This window comes from Dermacentor silvarum, chromosome 9 (assembly GCF_013339745.2).
Source record: "Dermacentor silvarum isolate Dsil-2018 chromosome 9, BIME_Dsil_1.4, whole genome shotgun sequence".
Lineage (NCBI taxonomy): Eukaryota > Metazoa > Arthropoda > Arachnida > Ixodida > Ixodidae > Dermacentor > Dermacentor silvarum.
Genome location: NC_051162.1, coordinates 62,041,148 through 62,065,495, shown reverse-complemented (window position 1 = coordinate 62,065,495; position 24,348 = coordinate 62,041,148). Strand labels below are relative to the sequence as shown.

At 47.0% G+C, this 24,348-nt stretch overlaps 1 long non-coding RNA gene and 1 other non-coding gene across 2 annotated transcripts in view; both read left to right on the top strand.

Moving 5' to 3' along the window:
- Positions 1 to 21,437: 21,437 nt before the first annotated feature.
- On the top strand, positions 21,438 to 21,619 carry LOC119465472 (U2 spliceosomal RNA). Its single transcript, XR_005194888.1, has one exon. It is a non-coding gene; the product is annotated as a U2 spliceosomal RNA (small nuclear RNA).
- Positions 21,620 to 22,674: 1,055 nt separating this feature from the next.
- LOC125940083 (uncharacterized) overlaps positions 22,675 to 24,348 on the top strand; it is a 40,450-nt gene continuing 38,776 nt past the window's right edge. The window contains exon 1 of the long non-coding RNA XR_007463324.1: positions 22,675 to 22,834. This is a non-coding gene — a long non-coding RNA (uncharacterized LOC125940083). The remainder of the gene's footprint in view (positions 22,835 to 24,348) is intronic.

Sequence of the window (24,348 nt, the reverse complement as noted above, 5' to 3'; positions counted from 1 at the left end):
GACTGGTGATGCCCAGGAACGACTAGAAGGCTGGATGACTCCGCGTTTAAGCATATCGTTCACCTGGTCATCGATAACACCTCTTTCGCTCGCCGATACTCGGTACGGACGCTGCCGATTGGGTGCATGGCTTCCGGTGTCGATAGTGTGCGAAACAGTCGTTGTGCGGCCATGTGACGTTGCTTGACAGTCAAAAGAGGAAGAGAAGCCTTGGAGCAAGTGAACAAGTTCGCCTCGCTGCGTCGTCGTAAGGTCACTGGCAATAGACGGCGTAAAAGAATGCGGCAGCGACTGAGGAGGCGGCAAGATAAGCGGAGTCGTCCATTGTGCCAAAGATTGAAGGGGAATCAGTGACTCTGCTCTCCCAAGGCTTTCACGGCGGCGTAAAGTAATTGGTTCGGCCGACGGGTTTGACACTAACATCAGAGAGACGCCAGTGATGAAGTCGAGAACAGCGAACGGCAGTGGTAGTGATCGGCGGCGAACTAGAAGTTCAGAGGGCGTGAAGAGTACTGTGCCGGCATCTACAGAGGCACAAAATACACTGACAAAAGCAGAAGACAAGGCAGGTAAAATGGTATCTTCTGAAACGGTGCTTTTGAGACAAGAGTCCTCGTTGGCATGGATAATATCTGTCGAAAACGAAAACAGCTCAATTTCGGCGCGGGCGCAGTCGATGATCGCATGATGTGTGGAGAGAAAGTCCCATCCTAATGTGATGTCGTGAGAACATGATGGCAACATGATCAATTCGATGACATAGAGAACCTCCTGAATGACGACACGAGCGGTGCAGGCACCGGATGGCTTGACGTGCTGCGCATTGGCCGTCCGAAGGGATAATCCAGAAAGCGGTGTCGTCACTTTTCCAATTTTGCGGCAAATACGGGCATCTATCGCTGAAAGTGCAGCGCCGGTGTCGACTAGGGCTAGCGTCAATATTACTTCTATTGCGATTTCAATAACGTTTTTGGTGAACTGTGAGGCCTTATACATTTTGCTGACACCGCAGTTCTTGCCTCCTGAACTGCGATATTCAGTGTTCCTGGCGCAGAGGGCTCCGCCGACGGTGCATGGACGAAACGGAGCTCCGGCGAGGAGACGGTGAACGGCGAGCGGGGAAGGCGGTCTCAGCGGCGGGAAGAGAATCATAGCTGTCCGAATAATTGCGCCGTTGTTGGAAACGTGGCGCATATGGAGGCACATTGTTGGAGACGTTCGGTGCAAGTAGGCGACAGTGACGTGCCACGTGTCCAGCACGGCCACAATAAAAACAAATCAGACGGTTGTCTTCCGTGCGCAATGGTCTTGAGGTCGTGCACGCTGTACCACTGGTCGAGCGGGAGGGGATACAGGCGGGCGCAAATGTGGGCGAAGTGGACCGTAGGTCTGCAGTCCAGGTCTCGCAGTGACTTTGGCGTACGTCAGGGGAGCGGCAGTCGGAGCCTGATGGAGCGAAGGCGGGACGTGGTCGGCTACCTGCTCCTTGATGACATATTGCAGAGCGGGCGCCAATGGAGAACTCGACGGGCCGTGTGTAAGCGGCATGAGCGAAAGCTGACGGGCAACTTCTTCACGGACGAAGTCCTTGATCTGTGCTAACAGCGAAGTGTTATCCGGGGCAACAGCCAAGCTCGACATTGAAGTGGCCTGTGGAAGAGATTGGCGGGTGGCTACGCGTTGTTTGCGTAGTTCATCGAAGCTTTGGCAGAGACTGTCGAGTTCTGACACTGTTGCCGGGTTCTTCGCCAGCACCATCTGGAAGGCGTCGTCTTCAATGCCCTTTAAGATGTGCCTGATCTTCCCGGCATCAGCCATTGCGGCGTCAACGCGGTTACAGAGCTCGACAACATCTTCTATGTAGCGGTAAATGTCTGCCCGCTCTGTTGTGCACGACCACGCAAACGTTGCTCGGCGCGAAGCTTGCGAATGGCGCGGCGCCCGAATACCTCCGTTTCGCTAGCTTTGAAGGCCGCCAACGTCGTGAGATCACGTTCGTGGTTTCGGTGCCACACGCTGGTGACACCGCTCAAGTATAACGACACGTAATTCCGCTTTTGGGTGTCGTCCCAGTGGTTGTGGTTGCTCACCCTGTCGTACTCAGCCAGCCAGTCTTCTACGTCATGATCTTCTGTACCAATGAAGATGGGTGGGTCGCGTAGACGTAACGGGCCAGGGCAGACCAAGGTAGGCACCGAGGCAGCGGGTCGTGGTTGTGGTGGTCCTTCTTCCGGCATAATGAAGCAAGGCTGTAGTGTCCGGTTGCGAAGTTCCAGATTTCCGGTCGTACCCCAGCACTTCATCCAATTGTAAAGGGGATTTATTTGGGTTGTAGAGCGGCAGCGAGAAACGCAGCACCAGCAAGGTAGGGCGTAGCCAGAGAGCGAACTGGTTATGAGCCACACGATGGCAATGGGGCTGTTCAGCGTGCCGATCTTCTTCCTCACACTACCAACATTGCGAAGGACCAGCGAGCTAGGCACAGGCTACAACAGTTACAGCCGGAGCACGGACCTCTACCTGAGCGGACCAGGGCGTTTGTGGGCAAGTCAACTGCCACGATGACGGACGCAGCATACCATGCAGCCATCGCACATGAGCAACCCAGGGTGCCACAAACGACCCGTGCAGCTTCGTCGGACGACCTGGAAACCTCGCCCGAGACTTTCAAAAGGATACCAGCCTTCAACAACTGGTCCTCTGAGGATAAGTTGCGCCATCTATACCTCTGCTTTGAAGATGCCGCGAGGACTTGGTTCGGAAACCGAGAGTCCGCCCTTACAACGTGGGACCTGTTCCGCAGTAACAGCCTCAGAACCTTCACGAGTGTTGTCCGAAAAGAAAGGGCCGAAGTTCTATTGGAAGCCGCATAACAGCTTTCAATGCACCTGGATAACGAGAACGCTGTCATCTTTACGGAAGAAATGAGCCGTCTATTCCTCCACGCCGACCCGGAAAGTTGCGAAGATAAGAAAGTTCGCCTACTCAAGCGTGGTGTGAAGCAAGAACTTTCCCCCGGAATGATACGAAACTCACCGAAGACCATCCAAGAGTTTCTTCGCGAGGCCACCAACATCGAGAAAACATTTTAGGAAGCGATAATTCAACCGCCGCACGATCTGAACAAGCTACGCCGAATTTCAATCACTGGGCACAGACGACCTGTGCGACACCATCAGAGCGGCCGTGCGGGAGGGGCTTCAGAAGTTGTTCCCTTCATCACAGCCTTAAGTGGCTTCGAATGCCAACGTTGTACGCGAGAAGATCCAACAGTCACTCGGAGTACCTCAATCCCCGCAGCCTCAGCCGGAAGCGATGACGTGCGCCGCCGTAGGCCGCCGGCAGGTGCCCCCTCCGCGACCGCGCCAGGGCCCGATAACGCCGCACTTCCGTCGTCCACCACAGCCGTCGCCGCGAGCACGCCGACCCGTAGCCTCGCGCAGCATTCCAAGCAAGACACGTATGGCGCATTCCAGACCACCGTCCGCTCTGCTATCACTGCGAATCTGCCGGCCATGTCTACCACCGATACCCATACCGGGAGATGGCACAATGTATGTATGTATGTATTTTTATTTATTTATTTATTTATTTTCAATACTGCCACTCTCAGTTGAGAGCATAGCAGGTGGGCATTACAAAGAGACAGTCATGTTAAAAAAATGACATTTTGTAAACATGCGCTCTTGTACAAGGCATTTAAAGCAAAAGTCACGCACAAATTCAAATTAACATTTCAAAAACATGCATGCTGCGCACACGAAATGAAGTACAACCACGAGGAAGGATTACAACCAGTTTGCCAAGCAAAGAGAATCAACGCCTTGTCGATCATGCGCAATGTGGAAACATTAACTAATACTGAAAAAACAACGCGAAGCACAACCAGGCACAGGATTGCAATCTGTTAAAAAAAAGGGAATGGAATAAAGGAGCAAGCAAGCGATAGTATAACAACGAAGTTATGTGCAACAGCATAAGCAATCCCTTTCACCAAGAAAACCGGTACACATTTCATAGGCCATCACCAGCAAATATTAGGAAAGGAAATACATGGTATAAGTGCAGGAATCTAAGAAGACGGAACTAGCGTTCAAATGAGAGAGTGTGCGTGGCAATGGGGGTGGTACTAGAGGTTAGATGTATGTTCTAACTTTGCACTGAAAGCGGACACTGTTTCGGCGTCCGTGATATCCTGATGTAACCGATTCCATTCACGTATCGTAAGTGGGAAAAACGATTGCCCAAACGAGTCGTTGTTGAAATAATATTCAATTAATGTGTATTTATGCTTATGACGAGTCGGGCGCGACTGTGAAAACGCGACGTACTTAGACACATCTATCTTATAGCTGTGATGCAGCAGTTGGTACAGAAACTTGAGACGTGCCTGCTTTGCTCTTGTGGATAGAGTCCTAATGCCAGAAGAAGTCAGAAGGTTAGTGGGAGAGTCCGTGCGTTTATACTTGTTATACACAAATCTTATGGCTTTGCGCTGTACCGACTCCAATTTTGTTATACTAGTTAGGGAATGAGGGAACCAAACTGTATTAGCATATTCTAACACTGGTCTTACGAATGTAGTGTATGCTAGAAGCTTTGAGGACGCGGGTGCCATTCTTAAACATCTTTTTACATAGAATAGCTTGCGTAGTGCGGCTGCCGTGATGTTGGCAACGTGTGTGTCCCATCTGAGGTCTGACGTCAACGTAACGCCTAAATACTTATGTTGTTGAACATTCGCTAGCGGTTTACCATTAATAGTGTAAGTGAGTTGGGACGGATTCTGTTTACGTGTTACTGCAATGGTTACGGATTTTTTTACATTAATGGACATTTGCCATTTAGCGCACCAGTCTACTAACTTATCAAGGGACGCGTTGAGTTTAAGGTGGTCTGTAATGCTGTGAATTTCCTTATAAATAATGCAGTCGTCTGCGAAGAGCTTGATACTACAGTCAATGTTTTCTGTAATATCATTTATAAAGATTAAAAATAATAGTGGTCCCAGGACGGAACCTTGAGGAACTCCAGAAGTTACAGGGACAGTTTCTGATTTAATACCTTCGAAAAGCACGAACTGGGAGCGGTTTGTTAAAAAATCTTTTATCCATGAAAAAATTAATCCCTCTCCGATTACACTTTTTAGTTTTGCGATTAGTTTACTATGACATACGCAATCAAAGGCCTTTGATAAATCAAGTAAATCATGTCCATTTGGCCGCGGTTGTTGATGTTAAGTGCGAGGTCATCAACTACCTCGGTTAGCTGGGTGATAGTGGACAAACCGCTACGAAATCCGTGCTGATCAGGGGACAAGAAGTTTAGTTTCTCAAGAAAAACGGTTATGTGTTTTAGGATAATGTGTTCGAACAACTTACACGAAGTGCTAGTAAGAGATATCGGACGGTAATTAGCTACTGAAGACTTGTCTCCTGATTTGTGAATGGGTATTATTTTGGCAATTTTCCAGTCGTCTGGTAGCTGAGACAACGTAAGTGATTTACGGAAAATTAGCCCAAGATACTTGCTGCACCATTCCGCATATTTTCTAAGGAACTCGTTTGGAATATCGTCTGGGCCACTGGATTTTTTAGGATCGATGTTTAGCAGTAGGTTGAGTATTCCTGCATCTGTGACTTCAAGACAATCAAGGCTTGATGGACCAAGGGATGAAATGGGAGGAATGATACCGTTATCTGTGGTGAATACTGAGCGAAAGAAATTGTTGTATGCATTAGCTTTTTCCTCTCTTTCCTCGGGACCCGTGTGTGACGCCGTGGAATTATTAGTGCGAAGGTGTCTCCAAAACCTGTTAGGATTGCTTTTAATAAAACTAGGAAGGGTGACGCTGAAGTAGTATTGTTTGGCATTTTTTGCTTTCTGTCTGAACTCTGCTTTCGCGCAGTGTAGTTTGTGCCGAATGGACGGCTGGCAGTTTGTGTTTTTCACCACCCTGCGCAGTCTTTTTCTTCTTCGCTTTGCCTGAATTACTTCACGTGTTATCCAAGGATTGTTCACTGTTGGTTTCCTTAGTTTCGTTGGTATGAAGTTAGTAATACAGTGGATAACAGTAGATTTGAACCTGAGCCAAAGTAGATTAGTATCAGTGGCTACATCGGAAGCTAGCTGTGAAAAAAATTCAAACTCATCTGCGAGATGGGTTAGCACACTGTTATCGTCTGTCCTTTTAAAATCGGTTACAGTTGATCTACGCTGTTGATCTGCAAAGCTAAAGCCGAGCGGCAGCAAGCAGATAGGTAAGTTATGGTCAGATATGCCCTCTACTACATCAGTTTGAACCTGGTCTATTGGAAAGTGTTGGCTAATAAGTATCAAGTCAAGTATATTTTTAGTTGTGTTTTGTGTGCGCGTTGGAGATGATACGATTTGATGTAGGTTAAAGTTCAACATTAGGTCTATCAGTGCGTCCGCGGCAGCCGATGTGTGGTTAAGTGTAGTCCAGTCAATGTCCGGAATGTTAAAGTCTCCCATTAGCAGGACACGAGAGCTGCGTACGTGATGTTGCATGAAGTCTTGAATTGTGGTGATGCACTCGTAACCTGAAGATGGGCTTCGATAAATGCAACCAATAAATATGGGGGTGCCATCACAAAGAAGCCGGCAGAAAACGGCCTCGGCGTCTGTCACAACGGGAAGGCATACATATGAAAGGCATTTTTTGATGAGTAAAGCGACGCCACCACCACGGGAAGGTCGGTATTTGCGAATAATGACATAATTGGGAGGAACAAGCTCATCATCAAATATTTCGGGAGAAAGCCATGTTTCCGTAACCCCTACTATATCAGGATCATGCTCCAGTAGAAGACTTTCCAGAGCTTTTATTTTGTTGAGAATGCTTCTCGCGTTAGCATTTAAAATGGTTAGGACTTTGATTTTACGTGTTGACGAGTTTGGCGGGTTTGCGGCCTTAGTGGTGTATGTATGTATGTATGTATGTATGTATGTATTTATGTATGTATGTATGTAAGTATGCATGTATGTATTCATGTGTACATGTGTGTTTATGTATGTATGTATGCATGTACGTATGCATGCATGTATGTATGTATGTATGTATGTATGTATCTATGTATGTATGTGTGTATGTATGTATGTATGTACTTACGTACGAACGTACGTGCGTTTGTATGTACGTATGTGTGCATATCTATCCAAGCGTTTTCTCGCCTACTGGGCCACTGGTTAGTCCGTGGTCGAATTGTTAGCACATCAGGCTGGTAAGCTGAAGTACAGGGTTCGAAAGCAAACGGCGGATGAAATTGGGACGCTGAGTACGTGACAATGTACACATACGTGCCTCTCTTCAACGAAGCACTTTCAGCCAGCATGGGTCACTGTAAATGCGGCACTAGGTAGGCACTAATGTTCGAAGAAACTCTTTGACGCCGACTTGGGGCACAGGGCATGTTCCACTTATGCTGTGCTAGTCTTCAATGAACGTCTTGGATACCAGCTGGGTCCCCTGGATATATGCCATTATACAATATCAAAAAAACGTTCCCTTACTTTCCGATTCTGAGCGGTACCGAACGCGCGCCACAAAGAGAGGAACCTTCCTGACGAGGGTTAACCCGATGCATTTCAGGCTGTACCACAAATGCACTCGGTAGGTGCCGCTTCTCGATGAACGCCTTTCGCGCCGACGCTTTAGCGAGCAACGCCATAAATGCCTGGGTGTGTGGCGCTCTTCAATGAACCTCTCGCCAAGTTAGGGCACTGGGTACGTTCCATTGATTGTGCGGTACGCGAGAGGACAATTTTCAGCGTTTGCGGGCATCGGTGCGCCACGACTCTCGTCTCGGAGGCCACTGGCGGACGTCTCTGCAGTGCCACTATATGGCGTAGCACTTCCATAAAGAAGCGATGGAGAGGAGCCCGGTTTCGGCATGACGCGTTTCTCTGCTTTCGCCGTGCATTTCAAATGTTACCCCAGACTTCGCGCTGGCGGCGCCAGAGGGCGCCGAATGTTCTTAGGAGGGGCAAAAGATGAGTCCCGCTGCCGAAAATGCCCCATACAAAACACGTATCGACTGTGGCAATACGTTGTGCTGCTATACCGATTCAATGATAACGCATTACCGTCAACAGTCGTCGTGAGACGGGTTCTGCTTAATTGTTACTAATATGTGGTCACTGCAAGTTCATTGGAATTCCAGATGTATTTCGTGTATGTTTTTCCATTTTTCATATCAATCAATGTGTTAGGTACAATATTACCTATTTGTTGTTTATGGACATTTAACATGGAGTTGCATCCATTCGCTTATCCGCTTTTTCAGCGGTTTGTTATACCAAATACGTACTTCATACTCATCTAGTAGGGTATTAGCCAATGCGTGAATATTTCTTCTTGTACCAGAGTTTATTAGATAGTCGGTTACTTATAACTTGAATTTCATGATATTCTAGCATAGCACTTAGGCTCCCTTTTATAGTTAGCAGTCTGTAGTGCTCACTCAGGCGGAGAAATACGTTGATGTTAGTCTTTGCATTTGTAGAAGTGTTCATTGAGATTCCTCATATCGCTTGACAAAATATAACCTGCCGTATTTCTGAACTCACAGATATCTTATTACTGAAAAAAAAGTATGCTAGCTCTTTATTTTCTTGCCTACGGGTAATTCAAGTATACAACTAGGCTACTGCAAGGATTGTATGATTAGGCATGATTACTGTTGTCAACCAAGCATTCTGCTTAAAAATCGTCAGTGTTGGCTGTCATTATTACTAGTGAAGGACCAGTAGGCCCACGCTACCTCATTTTTTGCGTCTTTTCTTCTGTTACGACACCACCAGTTATACCCGTTGATAAGCGTCGGAGCTTCTCACTTCTTAGACAAGCTTTTTTGAAAGCGTAAACATTTTACATCTGTGAAATGTTTATGTGAATCTTTTGTGAAGGCGCAAACATCTCATTTGTAAAACCCTTGGCTTCTTTTTTACATCATTACTTCTTGTTTTTGCCTCATTTTTTATATAACCGAAGGTATGATGCTGTGTTACACTACTTCCATTATTCAACTTCACCCCTGGTTTAGTTCTGTACACCATTCGCGCTGCTCAGAATTTGACTGGCACTACAGATTGGACATTCCTGAAAGCGCTTGGGCCGCCTAAAAAACGATATCGCTCGGCTTCATAGTCACCAGCCTTTTGTTCCGCGTAACTTACTACAAAAGGGGATGTCATCGCGAACACAATTCCTCGGTACTATGCGTTGTAATTCCGTAATTAGGTTCACAAGCTCAAAGTGAATTTCTCGTACAAATTTATATATGCCTCTGCTAGAAGCGACAGCGGCTTATTCGACTTCTTGTTTCTGTCCCGCAACCACTCGTATGGTGCATATTATAAAAATTTAGACACGAACCTCTGCACTTTTTCAACCGTGTTGTAATTTCTTGTCGGCTGACAGTATCATTAGCCTTCAAAACGACACATTGACCGGCCACTAGAACGAGATGCTAAGATTTACGTTTGGTACTGGCCGTGTTTCTCTTGTTTCAACGAGAACACGAGGCTCAGGGGTTGGGCGCGTTGGTATTTCATGACGTATCTTTTACAATATCGCAACTAAGAGTTAAAGCTAACAGGTTTTCAATCCTAATATGTTGTAGGAAAATTACCATTTCAATCTTCACGCATATGTACTAATATAAATGCTTTGTTGATTCCATGATCCACAAATATCACGGGCTTCAATATAAAGTCAAGAGAGAAATTAGCCACCTCCTGGTAAGTCTAATATTTTACCTAATTGTTATCTATGTATTGCAAACAATTGCTTGCTGCAATTCAACGAAAAGAAAGAGAAACACTACGACAAGGTGCTCTGAACGAACATTAGTTAGGGCCCATTCGGCTAAAAACTTTCGCTTTCTTGCGCAAGCAAGTGCTTGCGAAGCTGCTGAGCACAAGCAAGTTACTGACATTTCTGATTACATGGATGGATTAACAATGTAACTCTCACATGATGCAGATATCTTGTTTTGTTTCGCCAGTTTGTCAAGAAATCTGCTAAGTGTTTAATTATATTTATAATGCATTAGGCAGCATTTGATGTAATGGGCGAATAACCAGGCGTGAAAAAATTAAGGACAAATTGTTTCAATTTTTTCTAAGTATTCCGTCATGGCTCCATGCCAATCTGGGCAGCCGGAATGACGAAATGGCTTTGGCCTCGAATGACACTAATTCATTCCTTAGGTGTGGAGGGACAACTTGTTGTTAGCTGAAGCAAATCACTAGAAAGGCCCTTACTCAATGATCATTGTTTCTTAAACCGGACGATCAAGTCAATTTTCAAAACATGCAGGCACCTTCGGTGGTATTTTGCCTGAGAAATGAAAAAAAATGTCCCAGTTTCACTCGAAAGGCAAAGCACCGATTACATCCATACAAAGTAAGGATAGTACTTTTATCTGCCACATGAACTTGTAAACATTTTCCAGCTAACTAAATTCACAAACTGCGGACACTCGCTGTCAAAACGCTGGCATGATGAAACGCAGTTGCAGCAGAGAACGAAGTGACCTTCGTGCTTTCTATCACTTCAATGCAACCTCAGCGCCGCGCACACACAGCGCGCACAAAGTTACGAGCCAACGACGCGCACAGGCTGTGCCAACAACGCAGATCGCAACAACGCGGATCGCGCAGTCGCCACATAACCTGTGGCAGCTGGAGTAGAAAGCCGCCCTCTCCCGATCTGTAACAACGTTTGGTGCATCGCGCACGATGGAAGACGGCGCACCTCCTCCCGGTTTCCTCCCTTTCGTGTGGGCGAGATTGGGCCGTAATCGCCAGTACAAGTTCGCTATCACCGAGTGCCTCATGATCAGAAACACAGCTACCATGATCACTATAGAGAACATCTTTGACGTTCATGGCTGAAGACTGCGAGGAGCGGATGCTGGGAATTTCACTATCCGGTTGCTGAATGTCGGGAAGATGTGGTAGGGTGAAGGTATTACCATTCTAAAAGAAGCCACCCTATGCTGTCTTTGCCTTTGACGTGCAAATATTAGTGCCAAAATTACCAAGAAATGATAATTCTCGAATTTCTCTGGCAAAACAAGTGGTTATGGATGACTGAAATGCTTGATTTAGTGTCTTGTCATCCGTACACAATAGGTGATTGACCACTTGATTTCACCCAGAAAGATAACGTACTCGTGACGTCTGCGCCAGAAAGGATGTTCTGCATCCGTAGCCAAGGTTTGTGAGTGGTGGCGCTGGCTAACACTCCATGTTTAGTTCTAGTAGTAAAAACAACACTACAACAGAAAGTGGACGGGAAAACGGCGCCATGGTAGCTCAGTCGGTAAGAGCATCGCTCGCGTAATGCGAAGACGTGTGATCGTTCCCCACATGCGGCAAGTTGTTTTTCATGCACTTTCATTCCCGTTATTTTTTATCATTTCTTTAATTCAGTTAAGTACAAGTACTGTCTACGATGTTGTCCTTGATGTCTATGTTTGTTGGCTTCCTATAATATGATGAATCAAATCGGACCTCTCGGTTCCCATTCCTCTCGTCCTTGAGTGTATTACGATAAGGTACTCCGCGAGTAGCTCTGTACCAAGAGCGCTCTAACGCAGTTTGGTTGGTGAAAGTTTTCTACTAAAGAAAGCAAGTCGGTTTTTACTCTCGTTAGAGCAATTCGCTCTCCTGTGAGACGAAGAGCAGCATGGCTGCAGAAAGCAGCTCCATTATGGTGACGAACGCGGTGGTGACACGAACAGACCATATTAGAGAAATTGGTTTATCTGTTGTAGAACAGAGCAATGCCTCCAGAGGCTGCACAATAACGGCACATCAAGAAATGAACCTTCAAAATAGTTGATGAGCGCAAGAAGGGGCTTAGCTTTCGCAGTTGATTCGGGCCGCGAAACGTATATGACAGCTATCACTTAGTCGGGGAGGGGACAAATGCCGTTGCTGTTGAGCAGGTCATCCAGAAATTCCAAAGGCTGGACGATGAATTCACGCTTATCCGGGCTGGTAATCAGGCGATGTTCGGTGAAGCACTTGAAATCAAGGCGGAGATGTTTGAGATGCTCGGATGAAGAGGTGCTCGCGACAAGGGCGTCATTAACACACGTGCAAAGAATCGGCATGCCACGAAGAATGATACCCAATAAACGTTGCAAGCTTTGAGTGGCTTTTCGTAGGTCGAAATGCTAACGCGTGAATTTGAAAATGTATACGTGTTTAAGAATGACTGTTTTGCTAACGTCCTCGGCTTTGACAGTAATACCATGGTAGGCTTTGTGACGGTGAAGTTTTGAGAATAGGGTCCATCCGCGTAGATTGACGATACATTTGTGTATGTTGTGAAGCGGGTAACGATCAGGTATGATTGCGGAATTCAGACAAGAAAGTGCAGCATTGAGGGGAGAGATAGAGTTCACTTAGTTGGAATTTAGAAAAACCATGTTCCAGCGCGTACAAAATTAAAATATGTGCAGAGACAAAAGGACGACAGGGAATGTGGAGCGCTGGTCTTCAACTGTATAAACCGTACTACAGTTAAAACAATTCAAGACTACAGTTGGAGCATATCTTGGACAGACACAAGAATCGCCACAAGGACATCTATCGCAAGTTTTCTTGGATACCATATGAACGGGCACCGACCAACTACTTGATGGCTTAGCAAAGGCGATTTATATCGTGTGTTGCCATGGGTGAGCGATGCGTAGCCTGTCAACGAGGTGTGGCGTGAGTGGTCTGTCCTATGGTTACAATTTGAGACACGGTATAGCGCTTCACACGCTTTGTCCGAATGGACATCACCGTTACGGATGGGAACTCTTAAAGCAAACTTTCGTAAGGTGGTGGCACGGTACGACGGATACAAGGCGCAAACGGATGGAATGTGGATGTTCTGCCAGTCACAAAAATAACCATGGTAAAGTCAAGCAACATCTTGTTGGCCACGTCCACGAGCGTGGAGAAACTTTAGAGGAACTCTGTTCCTAGTATGGCATGGCTGACTATCGCCACGAAGAAAATAAAGCGAAACGTGCGATGCAGGAAGTTAACCTGCAACGCCCGTTTACTGTGCACGGGGATGCAGGAGCCGTTAACAGCTTGTAAGTGGCACACGGGTGGTAACGGGTGGGGGGTGGTATGGACGAGAGTGTGCTTAGTGTGGACGAGGGTGCTTACGTATCGATGAGTAAACGGTGACCGGTCGCGGGAGTAGTGTAGGAAAGGCTCTCTTTGCTGCCCTTGGAAGCGCTCGTCGCTATTAGCGATCTAGGTTCGAGTTTCCCAACCAGCCAAGTTGTGTGCACCGTCTGGTGGAAGCATGACAGCGGCGATGATACCAGCAGTACGGAGTTGGGCCAGGTGCGTTTTCTTGATTGCGATCAGAGGAAAACGGTGAACGTGGGGCCCACAAATGAGGCCGTAGTTGCTCACGAGGTTGGTGCTGGTAATCAACCCAGCTTTTATTGCGTCGAGGACGTGTTGTAGTGGCAGTAAGCTCAGAAAATTTACGTAATTCGTCGACTGGTTCAGCGATTTCACTCAAAGCTGATTGGGAAGCCATGGCTGATATGTCTGGATCATGGTCAAATAAACTCAGATGCGATACGGAAGGCGTACGAGGATGGTGGTTCACAGTTTCCACGATTATGTCTTCGCGCTCCGCCAGGACGGAGAGCGTAAAACCACAAGCTGTTGCGAGAAGCAACTGTACCAACGAAAAAAAATGCCGCCGTAAGAAACGTTGTTATAGAACCTTCTCGCCAAAACTTGAAGCTCCCTCTCCGAGAAGGCTCTGCATATGGCGTAACACATTATTAGGACGCCCATCGTCGACCTCATGGCCGGCGATGAGCTCCAGTAGCCGCCCCCTCTTTGATAAGGACGTTAGCGAAAGAATGACGCTCTTAAAGGACAACTGTGGCAGTTTGCAGCGGTGAACAGATGCCAATTAATTTCACTGGGTAATTTGCGGCGAGCAGGTCGGTCATTAAAAAAACAGCATGGTTGTGAGTTCCGCAGTTTTCTTTTTTAATGAGCTTTAATATTTGCTTCGGGTCACCTACCTAGCCTCCTCCTCAGTTTATTAATAGCCACATTGTGTTACTGATAAAGTGGTGCCTTGCGCAGACGCACAGAATTCTAAGAACGAACGGCAGACGACAGCGGCGTTCGATGATTGCGTCGAGAAATTGACAATCGTGAAATAATGTGCGCAACAAGTTGCAGCACCGAGAAGTTATGCTCCATATGGACGGGCAAGTAATCGTTGTCAAATGGTGTTGCGTTGTCGGATACAGGAAGATCAGGTTGCGCCTGCCGCGTACAGTTTCAGCCGACGGCGATCACACTGACTCGAAGCTAGGCCTAGTAAAGTCACCGAATCTATGCTTCTGCTATTGGCGGATTTGGCCTGTAGCTTACGTCATTAGTATGAAGAAAATTGCTCTTATAGATAAATTTTTATTATACGGATTTGAAATCAACCATTCTTTATATCTACTGTGCACACACAACAATTGAGAAGCAGTGACACGGCTCACTATCGACATCAGTATACTATTGTCGTTCTAGAAAGCTGCCAATGGCAGACGCCGGCGCTTCCTTAAATAAAAGTAACTGCGTACACCCGTGAGCAAAAATATAGTGACAGGGATTGTGCGCTAAAGCTCATTTTATCCTCTGACTGTGAATGTAATTTGAAATTAAAGACTGCAGTTCAAACTTGGCACTGCGAACTTTCCAGTAAACTTGTCAGTTTCAGTTTATGCATGTTAATGACGAAGAAATTAAGTTTTTTCGGTAAGTCCGTATACTTTTGCTCAAGGGTGTTTATGTGTGTATTTGCACGCATTGCTATCCTTACTAATTATGTAACTTGAAAGATGCAATGCATGCCTCTTAAACCAAACGGGTAGCAAGCAGTGGTCATTTCGACACACCAACGTAAACGACAGCGCCTTTCTGCTGCCAATGGTGTCAGTACTGGCTTCGGCGATTCCGCGAAAAAAACTAATTCAATAACGCAGAGATCATGCGCGCAGTAATAATGAATGCGTACTTTATTGACCACATTAATTTTATGTATTGTAAAGAATGAGAGAGACACAGAGACAGCACCCGTTCCTGGGCCGGCTGTTCTATATTCTGCTTCGTCCACCTCTTCTCCTCGTTCGCCCTCTAGCACCCGGTGTGCGAGCGCCCGAGCCCAAGTGCATCTCTTCATCTTTACACTCGGCCACGCTGCAAGTTTTCGGCGCGCCTCGAATCACGCAACCCGTCCAAGCATTGAAGTCGTCATCTGTGAGCCGTCCAGCGCGCAACCAGCATCTCTGGCTGGCGGCACTGATGGTTGCGCGCTGGTCGCAGGTCTCGCCGACGACCATCCCACCGCTCAGTGCTGTCCGTCTCACCCGAAGTCAAGGAGATTCCCTCAAAGGGTGCTTCGTTGATCACTGCGAGTGGTGCGACTGCTACAAATCTTCCCCGCCTCTCCGCAGGTTTCCGAGGACTATCACAGGAAGAGTTGGAGAGGCTGTCCAAGGATGGTGATGCTCTGAATGACCCGAAGGCACAGTCGGAGCAATTCTGACGTGGCGCTTCGTTGCGGTGGCCACTGTGCCTTCGGGCGTCGCACTGACCCTGAAGGGGGCACCTTGAAACCTGCATGGATGCAATGCTTAACAGCGACAGCAGGGGCGTTCGCGGAAATAGGCGACCGTGGTAATGGATGGCTCTGGTCAATGGCCGCTGCCGCTTGCCTGAATGCCAAATAAGGATCTCTGATAGCATGAATCGGAACTGAAGAATTGCCACCGCCACTGCTGCTGGAATCACATGGTGTCAGGGCTGGTTGCTGCTGAATACTAGAAGATACCGAAGTGCTGCAACTGCTCCCCTGGTGTGGCGGTAGCTTCGGACAACAGGCATCCTGCAGTGAAGGCTGTCTTGTGATGCCTCCCTTGTGACCAGGTGTAACTGACACTACCGAAGACGAGCACGACGACGGCACCGGGTAGAACGGGCCTGCACGCGGCTTCTGAGCCAAGGGAGGATGATTGCAGGACTCTGGGCCAATCGGTTCAGGCCCTGGTCGGTTTCTCGCTGCTTGAGACGTAGGTCTAACACCGTCTCGTCAGACGGGCTGGTGGGCTATTTCGTTGCTGGACGGCACCCCCTTTGCGGCAGGGGTGGCGTGTGCCGGAGTGACGCTTTTGTTTCGATCATCCTCGGCGCTCAGCAGCCGTAGAGCCACGGCGGCTGGCTCCGTGTCCCAAGGCTTTCCATACTGCAGATTGGCCGCGTCGTCGCCACATGCCTCTGTCTCCATCAACGCTTCGGATGCAGCTTCATCCGCTGTCTTGGAGGTCTCGCTGCCGGGTACGCTATGAAAAGTGGAGGACGCCGACGTGGAGATGCTCGAACCGGAGACCTGTGACTGATGCGGTGGCGACTGAGGGATCGATGCGCTGCCGCTGTTGCTGAACCGTCGGTTCTCGGCCGCGATCTTCGACGACGACAAGCCGCAGCTGACGGTCGGGGATGTAGGGGACGCGCAGGCATTAGGAAGTGGGTCGAAAGAAGCTATAAGAGCTGCACTCCATTCAAGCAAGGACCCCTGCTTGATGACTTCGTACTTGCCCCACGCCTTGGCGGCACCGCAAAGTCGGTTTGCCGCAACCAGCCCCCGTTTTTGTTCTGTCCAAGCATGACGGTCACCCATGGCATTGATAGCGCGAACCCAAAGGATGACGTCATCTTGAAAGCCGTGAAACGGCGGTATTTTTACGAAAGCCGGCTGCTGGAAGTCGCAGCTTATCATCTCCACCACGCTAACTGTCCAGCTGCCCGAGGAGCCAGGGCCAGTGTCCACGGACAGTGCGGTCGTTGTGGTAGTCGCGGCAGCCGGTTCTACTACCAAGGAAGCATCAACGGCATACCTTGGTGGCTGAGGAGTCGAAGTAGTAGTCATGATGATATTCTCGCCAGGGGAAGCGTGTACGGCGTACCCAGGCAGGACAGGTCCAAGACGGTGGGACCGAAGCGCTGTCTCAGTGTGACGTGCAATGGCGCAACCATCTACGGATGCGAAGGCGTTCGTCAAAAGCGCGACCTGGGGGTTCAGCTTGGCGATGGCTTGGATGAGATCACCGGTAGAGTCCTGCCCTAGAGCGACCGAGGAAGCGTGGACGGCATCCCTTGCTGGCTGAGATTGCGATGATGCCATGGGGCAGTGATCCAGAGCACGGGAAGCGTGGACGGCATTCCCTGGCCGCAGGAGGCATCCACGATGGCCAGGATCCATGTCCAAGGTAGCGCGAACGGCATGCCTTGGGGGCTCGGAGATCCAGGTAGTCCCAGGTGCGGCATCTATGACAAGGGAAGCGTTGACGGCGTTCTCTCGCCGGAAGGACCCTGGACGGCGATATCCTTCGCAGCACGGCGCTGAAGGCTGGAGCGCCTTAAGACTGGGCTTTCGTCGACTGCCCCATTGTGAAGAATTAGAGAGACACAGAGACAGCACCCGTTCCTGGGCCAGCTGTTGAGGGTGATCATGATGTCCTCAGCACATTGCTCGTACCCACTTCGGGGGATTGGCCAAGAATTGGGCATCTGAACTTTAAGATATGGATTCTGAAACTACAGTTACTGTGTAATTTAGTAATCAGAAGCAACAGATTAATTTTCCTAAACTTCATAATTTATAATATTAATGCCATGCATTAAAACTGAAATATCTCTCAGAGAATTGTAAAAGTAGGGATTTAAAATTTTATTCGTTTTGTTGACTGAATGAAACCACAAACGTCATCAAATACGTCACTGTGGCTAAAGCCAAACACCGAGGCACCGAAAGTGAGTACATTTTCTGGTGTTAAATTTACGCCTAATTTAGCAAGCGGTATTTCAAGAAGTCTTTTTCTTTGTAATTTATACCGATGACATATCAAAAAATACTGCTCTACGGTTTATATTTCTAGGCAGAATTGACACAGCGGCGACATCGCCCGACCAGCCCTTTGTAAATATAGGTTGAATGGCTGTTCTATATTCTGCTTCGCCCTCCTCTTCTTCTCGTTCGCCCCCTAGCGCCCGGTGTGCGAGTGGCCGAGCCCAAGTGCATCTCTTCATCTGTACAGTATGAATAAAGAAGAATGATTTAGATATGTAATATAAGGCTGTTTTTGATGTTGCCGGGTCGCTCAAACCAGCGTCACTCAGATTGATGCGACGGTACTCACACGGGGAAGATCTGTGTTTTGCTATGTTCTGACATTATTTAATTGTCACCGAGGCACGGTTTGCATTATATATCAAGCGATCGACGAACGGTCTATCTACCTGCCACTTTTGCCAATCTCTCAAGGCACTTTTTTTGCTAAATCTGGTTGGAAAATTCCCTAAATTTTCTGAAATTATTGTACAATACAGTTGAGGGTGTCAATATTTCTTTTGTACACTTACATTTCTTCGTGCGAATAGACAGCAAATTTATAGTTTAATAGTGTTGATCAACTCATGTTTATGTAGTCGCGGCGCCTAACCTGAAATCATGTTGCTTGTGCAAACCAGATTTCTTATTGCTAACAACCCAGCCTCTTCTTTAAAGCTATATTCACAGAAGATGGGTTCGGCAGTTAATGGTTATTTCGACACAGAAAACACATTTCGACAAGAGGAACATGCCAAGATTGACACGGAATCTTACTGGAATTCTAAGTAAGCTGGCATCAGATGACCCTTCAAGACTTCCGCAATGTAAAAACAGTGTGGCACTTCACAATAACAATATAAGTACGTGCAATCAATTTTCTTGCACGCCGTGACCTACTGACGTATCACCACCACGATTAGACGCTTACAAATCAATTGCAGCGAAGGATGCATGCAGGTACGCATCCAAGTTTTCCCTTCATGCCAAACCTCGTCCAAACAGGTGATCACTGTGACTGTACTGTACAATGCGATTCTCTACAAAATTTATTTGCCTGTGGGCAGTGGCGGATAAACTAGCGTTCAAACTCGGCTGCGCAGCGCTTCGACCACGTTGTCGTCGTCGGCGCTAGGTATACGTGTCCCTCTATTTTTTTTATTTAGAAATACATCACAGGCCTACGAAGAGGCATTGAGTTAGGGGGTGCATGTTACAATAAATACAATCGGTTAAAAAATATCGATGCGAAAAGGAGGTTAAAAGATATCGATACCGTGATTTGCATTTCCTACTTATTTTGGTATTGCAGCATACTGCAGGCTATGCCGGTTACACACAAATATTTCATTCAAAAGAGGAATAAATAGACAGCACAAATCTGATCGATTGACGCACCCAGAACATCTATACCTGGTAGTTTGCTTGGTGAGAGGCGTCCACTGCGCTGCAGTACAAGTACAATTCATACTTTGCAAAGTAATTAAAGGGTAATGTGCGCCGGCTGAAATCGAACTACGGTCGTCATGTCAGCACTTCAACACACCGATTATGGCGGTGTCGATGCAGTGGTTTCTCAAGTTTCAGAGTTTTTCTTTCCGCCACTTCTATGCCCAAACACTCCCCCATATATGAATAAAAACTTCTAGACAAAATTTGAACTTTCTAAATTTAGGGAAACTTTCCTAGAGTTGGCAGCGTGGGTATCTGTGGATGCAAACAAAGGCACCGGCGGTGGATGCTTAGGACTGTTGCGAGCAGTCTTCCGGGGAAATTGGCTTCTCTATAAATCGATAAACAAATACAGAAAGCCACGCCCTGAGACATCTTATAGCAAGTATGAGAAATGCGTTCTTAAGAAGAGTAAAACATCTAAAATAGCAAGCTACCTCTGAATTCAGTGGTAGGGGCTAGCCTTGGTCTTCATATTATAGAGCGATATGCTGCGCTGGACGACTTGCGTCCTCAACTAATAGATCTAGTGGCGGTGGGTGTAATAGAAAGGGTAATTAACGGCTATTGAAATCATTGGAATCTCAGCAGTCACTTTAGGTCACTTCTCAAGACATGTTCCTACGTACTCGACGCGATCCGATCACGAATAAACTGTCTACTCCCGGAAAGTCCTTGAAGTATCCTTAGAATGCTAACTTATTATTAGACACGTGGCGACCATCTTAAATAACTAGTTAGTGTTGGCCCGTAAGAAGTAAATGGGCGTTCATGGCTTAAAGTTTAGAGCATTGGACTGCTGCACTGGCGGGCCGAGGTTGGAATCCGGGTGCAGCAGGCGAGTTCGTCAATGGCGTTGGATCTAGTCGGCGACAAGCTGGGCAGCGACCGACCAACCGACAGAAAAACTGCGGACCGACCCAGGCCAAACAACTGGATAGTAGCCAAGGCATGACTCGCTTATAAATCCACAAAATTACGCTTAAGTCCATCGTACGAGTGGGGGTCTGATTGGTTTGCCAGAATGTCACAAATTTCGCGTGCACTTTCGCATCGCAACACCGATTTCAATTCGGCGAAACGTACCTGTTGCAACATGATGCGGTAGACCTTGATGCTTGCTTCAGCTGGCAGGAAAGAAATGCCAGAACTTTGAGCCAATAACGGTGGAATACGCACAGTGTCAGCTTCAACGAGTTGCGCCTGCGATGAAGGAGGCCCATCGTTTCCGTTGGAAGCGCCAGCCTGTTCTATTCCGGGTCGCCAAGGTAGGAAAAGCGACGCAATGCACAAGGTAGTATTTATCCCAAGGCTGTATTTACCCTCTTGTCGTTCTTACCCTGAATGATTCTGGCGCATACCTAGAATAGGGGATTGACCATGAAAGGTGGTTAAAAAAGAAGCACAAAAAAAGGAGAACTAGAGTGTGGAAATTAGCAATTATAGATAAAAAATGTAGTGTGTGGGAGGGAGAAAAAATAAAGTAAACACTAAATGCTGAATTTGAAAATTGGGGATGATTTTAGCAGGGCAATCCAATGGATCCAGTAAGAAACCTTTATCTGCCGAGCACATTTTGTCGCTAAAACCAAGAACAGAGGCTCCAAACAAATTCAGTGCCCTTCCACTCCATGAAGGTGGATGACCAGCGAAGCTGCATATGTGGTGATTGATCGTTGCTCCGGTGAAACGTACTGAGTTTGCGGGATCGGGGCCATATGGACGGTTCTTATTTCTTTCCGTCTCGTGGTCCTGGCGGGCAGCATGCTTACGTTTGGCGTCCGCGGTCCGTTCACCGTCGGTGGTCTCCTTCCGCAACGCCCGTTCCCTTTTCTGTTGACGCCGTCCTTCTTGGTCAGTACGCTGTTCTTTTTCAGACCGTACAACATGCGACCTTGCCATTTCACAGTCAGAACAGAACTGAGGAAAGGAGCCTACGTAGAGCATGACGTCAGGAGACAGAAGACACACAGATTGGTAGGCACTAGTTTGAATACGCGGTATGGCGTACACGTGTATGGTGTGAACGTAGACATGTCCGACACGGGTCTAAGTGCAGTATCTGTTCTTATCAGTTTAATATCTGATAAAGTTTGTATTTGGCCGCAAGATATTTAACCCATTTTTGCCAGCTGGCGGAGTGCTTGAAGCCTCCTTCTCCTCCGCAGCGTGTATGCCCGGTAATGCACAATTTTCGGAATCGGCCCACGTTTTTGTCCTACGGACATCGATGCGCAGGAAACTACCCATAAACAGCTTCGCTGTAAAAGAGAATCACGTGCGCTAACCAATTAATCTCAACACTGCGTAGCCGAGTTTTTAATATTGTGATTACTTAATATAATAAAAATTTGCAGGACAAAAAGAAATCATCTATTTCCTCTGGCTGGCCGCTGAATGAGCACTTTGCAGAGGGAACCACTCCAGACCTGCCTTGAACAAAATTTATCGTTGATAGGTGAATGCGCTGCATCGTGACTGACACTTTCATTATTCGTGTTCGTAAAAATTGTATGCGCCACGGATATAAAGGATTTTTGTTATGGGTGGAGTTAGTGCGGGGTCTAACACTGTTTGCTCTAGGTAATGCCTACGAAACTGAGTAGCCGTGACATCAGCAGACAAACGACACTAAGGACGAATCGGGCCGCCTGTGGCAGCTTTGGCTAATAAATATGCACTTTCAGGGACGCAAACTAAACGGACACTTCTATTGATCTAGCTACTAATGAATAACACGTCCTTTAACTGCGAGCGTCACTGTAAATGTCAGTTCTTGTATGAAAAAGTGGAGGGCGTATTTTTGGGGGAGAGGGGGGGAGAGGGTGCTAGTGTTGCGAGTCTGTACATGCATGTAAGTGTTGTTCACTTACGCTCTGATTCAAGTTACCAAGGATGATTAACAACTAGCCCGCCTACGCGTTCCTTTACGAATGAATATTTTGCTTTAGGTTTATATGTTATGTTTAGTACTTGAATGCTGCCGGCTCCAAGTGAACATGCGCCGACATTTTACATGACTAAATAGATAGCTTATGAATACTTGTGTTATTTCGAAGACAACAGCCATATAAGCAATCGCTACGTCGTTCAGAAAGCGTTCTAATTAAACTGTCTGAAGAGGTATCACAATTTTTGTAAGCACGGATATATTGATGCAAGTTAACCGATTACAAAAGCATATAATACGAGTCTGACGACATTATTCTTTACTTTAACTCTAGTTATAAATTCGACGTAACTTATGATTTTTATAAATTGCAGCTACTCTGTGGCCGAGAAACCCTTTACTTAGTTGGGGCATCAGCGACTATATTTGGTACAAATAAGGTGAAGTGTATGAAATCATCATTTTATCGTAATTATAGCAATGGTTGTAACCGCCAAGTAGAGTTCGACGAGACAACCGAAGCGAAGTCATGGCCAAAGGTACAGTAAACAAAACTAACATGGTTACGTAAGCTTTATTAAGTTTTGTGTTCGCGCTAAAGTGAGCACCTGGTATATATGGATGCGCAATACGTGCTGTTTATAAGATTGTTCGCGCGCCTCAACTGTTGCAGTCACATATTGATAAAGCCCGTCGCGTCAAGTTGTATTATATGGCAGTCGCAAATTTCTGCATTGGCGGGATAGTTTCGTTTTTATATGTTGTGGAACTCTGTGTTGTAGAATGTGATGCCGGAAAAAGGCGTTATTTAATTCAGTCACCTCCGACTTGTTTGGAAGTGCTGCTTGGGCGAAGCCTACCCAGTCTGCCAGGGAACAGTTGCTAACATTGTCGAGGCACATTCCCCATAACCGATCACGTGCGCAGTCGTAAGTGACGAGCTTGGAATGGTGCGTTTTAGCTGAAAACGCGGCAAGAAGTAGGTGCGTGGCTCGTAAATTTGATCCTTAAATATTTCCACGCTTGCCACAACTGTGGTGCTGCCTTTAAATATCGTAATCGAAAGATCCCTAGTGATCTGTTCTGTAAGATCAGCGGCTGTGGAAAATAAAAATGTGACTAGCTCATTGAAAAGTGATCTTGTTCCTGGATAGAATTATGAAATGTTGTGGCTCATAGTGTAGAACATTGTTTTTGCAGCCATTGCCTTTATCGGATTCATATTTTACTTTTACATGTGCTGAACAGTTCCCACATGCATTTTGTACCATGCTCATTGCTGCAGTTGCTGCAGTTGCTGCAGCATGCTGCAAGCAAAAACGCGCTTCGTGTGATGTAGCTAAATTTCCTACTTCTCTACGACTTTCTATTTTAAATCTTTCTTGTGTTAGGTGTACTATATTGGACATATTAATATATTATAATAAAATAATAATAATAGACATATTATAGACATAGCGATTGTTGTGTCGGCTGGCGCTCAATTGATAAGAGCACTCTGCGAAGTGCGCATGCGCCACTAAGTGAAAAGCAGAGTCGCGCTCGCTAGCGGCCCCCTTCTTGCCCGAGCCACGAACCCACAAGCATTGGTTAATAAACGTCGTTCACCCGGAACTTGTCTGATCCTTTTCGGCACACCTGGCGCAAAACGTATCACGTGGCGACGAGGATGAGATTTTGAACAGTTGCGCAGCGTCAAGGAAGGCAAATGTTCTCGGTATTCAGCCTGTGTTCAGTATCGACGATTGAAGAGTGCTGCTTTTTCTTTTCTTCGCAGACTGATATCATGAACGAAGAAACCAGTGCAGGTTCGACGCAGTTTGCTGCTCATCTGGGCCAGATGGAACCATTCGACGTTTCCAAGAATGACTGGGCGTTATACGAAGAACGGCTAACGTCGTTTCTAATCGTCATCCGCGTTCCCGAAGGTGACAGAGTACATGCATTCCTGAGCATCATCGGCCCAGTACCTAAAGTCTTCTGAAATCGCTGGTTGCCCCGGAGCTGCCTTCAGCCAAGAGCTTCGAGGTGCTAAAGAATACCCTGGGGGACC